Source organism: Salmo trutta, chromosome 33 (assembly GCF_901001165.1).
Source record: "Salmo trutta chromosome 33, fSalTru1.1, whole genome shotgun sequence".
Lineage (NCBI taxonomy): Eukaryota > Metazoa > Chordata > Actinopteri > Salmoniformes > Salmonidae > Salmo > Salmo trutta.
Genome location: NC_042989.1, coordinates 29431800 through 29434629, shown reverse-complemented (window position 1 = coordinate 29434629; position 2830 = coordinate 29431800). Strand labels below are relative to the sequence as shown.

At 42.5% G+C, this 2830-nt stretch overlaps 1 long non-coding RNA gene across 1 annotated transcript; it reads right to left on the bottom strand.

Moving 5' to 3' along the window:
* Positions 1-263: 263 nt before the first annotated feature.
* LOC115172801 (uncharacterized) lies at positions 264-2130 on the bottom strand. The gene is made up of 2 exons (XR_003871493.1): positions 1808-2130; positions 264-1712 (listed from the first exon to the last, which is right to left on the bottom strand). It is a non-coding gene; the product is annotated as an uncharacterized LOC115172801 (long non-coding RNA).
* Between the last annotated feature and the right edge of the window lie 700 nt (positions 2131-2830).

Sequence of the window (2830 nt, the reverse complement as noted above, 5' to 3'; positions counted from 1 at the left end):
GGGAAAAAAGTTGCGGCTTATAGTCCGGAATTTACGGTACAAGCCCGGGACAATCCGTGGTCTCAGCCACAAGGGCTAACCCCATCGCAGCCTGTGTTCAAACTGTCTAGGAAACCATTCTAGATTGATAACTAGCAGCTAGGCTATCTTCTTCGCCAAGCAGCAGCTCATTAGACTTTAATGTTTGGCAGTATCCCGGGACAGATAGGAGCGGTCCCAGCAACTGAGGCTAACCGCATCCTGGGATCCAATTTAAACAGGTAGGCTAGTAAACATTTATTTTCTCAAGAAAACACTTTTTTAGAAATGTTTAAAAAAAGCGTATAGTCTGGAGGCATGGTGCTGCTTAACACACACCTGAGGGTGCATGCACCAACACACGGACACACACCTAAACAAGCACACACACACGCAAGTCACACAGGTGTGCACACATCCACACACACACACCACTCTCTTTAAATATCTGAATTTACCGCTGCCTGCCTGCTGCATACAGGCAAAGGTCCCAACAGGCTGGTCACAACCAATTGTGAAATGTTTACAGTTTTTCCCAATTGCTAAAATACAATTTGGCAAACTAGGCTGGTTTTATCAAAATACTTAACACAATTCACAAAACCACACACCCAAACTGCAAAATACCTCATATATCCTGCAAAATGAAGCACTGCAACCAAAACTACATATAGCATTATCAAAATCAAACGTTTGCATGAAATGGCACACTTCATTCATATTACCAGATTTGTCTAACCAACTACACACTGTTGGGCATAATGAAAAGCACTCTCATCTTTAGTATGCTTTGCCATAATACTAAAATAGTTAAAATTGTAGAAAATTCTTCAGATGCACAGAAATATTTGCAGATACACACACATGCTGTTGAAACATTTTTCACAGCAGATATATTTACATTGGACTGAACAAAAATATGCTCACAAAAGACAGTAAACTGAAAAAGAAAAAATGTGCAGAAAAATGTGCAGAAAAAATGCGCAGAAAAAATATATAGAAAAAAAAAGAGGCAAAAAAAATAATTAGGCAGCATCTTGCAGTACAAATGGGTCTGGCCACAAAGCCTCGTCCACATCACAGGCAATATCTCCCCTTGCCAGACATCAAGGGAAGAAGCGCCTTGAGTGCCTTATCCATCCCTGAATCGCACCCACATCAATCTCATCACATGCCTCTTCCATAGCCTGAACAAGAGGCATGCGCACAAAGGGCTGCCGGTCGTATACCTTCCACCGCCATGCCGAAAATAACTCTTCTATGGGGTTCAGAAATGGTGAGTATGGTGGGAGGTATTGCACGAGAAATGGTGGGTGGTCAGCAAACCAGTTTTGGATTGGGGTTGCACGATGAAAGCTCACGTTGTCCCATACTACAACGTACCAGGTTCTTTGATGGTCTGCATCATTCATACGCTCTGGTGGTATGAGAATGTTGTGGAGTCTGTCCAGAAATGTGAGAATATGGGCTGTGTTGTATGGTCCAAGGTTGGCATGACGGTGGAGGACACCATGCGTATTGGAGATGGCAGCGCACATTGTGATGTTCCCACCACGTTGGCCAGGAACATCTATAATGGCTCTGTGGCCAATTACGTTTCTCCCCCTTCTTCTGGTCTTTGCTAGGTTGAACCCAGCCTCATCTATAAAGATGAACTCATGTGGGATTGCATGAGCATCCATTTCCAGTACTCCCTGAAAACAAAGAACAAAAGCAGTCAATATGGTGTTATCCAGTACACTGGGAAACAATGTTGCGTGTAGTGTACTGCAGTCAATATTGTACTTACATCCACATATGCTCGTCTGACCTCTTTGTTTCTTTGAGAGTTTCTCTCAAACGGCACCTTATAAAGTTGTTTCATTCTGATTTGGTTTTGCTTGAGAATGCGAGCCAATGTGGACAGACTGACTCGTTGAATGTTGTTGAATATGGTGTTGTCTTGGATGATGTGGCTTTGAATTTCTCTTAATCTGATTACATTATTTCTGAAAACTAAGTTTACAATGGCAGCTTCCTGTACCCCGGTGAACATTTGGCCCCTTCCTCCACCATGGTTGCGTCTCTCAGTCCTTTAGAAAAACAAAAAAACAAAAATATAGGGTTTGGACAATGCAGCCTAAATATATTTCCCCCACAGTAGAGTAAATTCTACAGGAAATTTGTGCAGTTAGTGTATGACATCAGCCATTCATGAAGTAAACAGGTGTCACCCAACTGATACACTATGACATGGGGTGTACTACATAGTGTGAAAGAAATGTTGGTTACATACCTGTACTCCAGTCTAAATGTCCGGATGACACAGGCGACAGTAAAACGGCTCAAGTTGGGCTGCACTCTCTGTCCAGCCTCTCGCATTGTCAGCCCATGGTTGATGACATGATCAACTAAGGTTGCTCTGATTTCATTTGAAAGTTGTTGTCTTCTTTGGCCATGAACTCCTCTACCAGCTCTACCCCTACCTCTCACTCTTCCTCCCCCTCTCATTCTCACCCTCCCTCTTCCACTTCCTCTCTCTGCAACGGCTTCCATTGTTGTTGTAAAACAAATGGTGCTCACTTGTGGTCTTTTCATAGTGCTTACTTCCTGATTGAAGTGGTAACAATTAACCATTGAGGTGTTTGGCCAGGTGGCACATGTATTGACCAATTAGCTCATGTAGTGTCATTTTGAATGGCAGTGTTTTGAAATGGCAAACATGTGACTTTATGTCAGATTGTTGTGTCTTATGCAGAGAACCGTGTACAGTGCATTTAAAAAGTCCCATTTTGAATTGCAAAATGTGTGTAAAGCAGAAAATGTGTTTAGA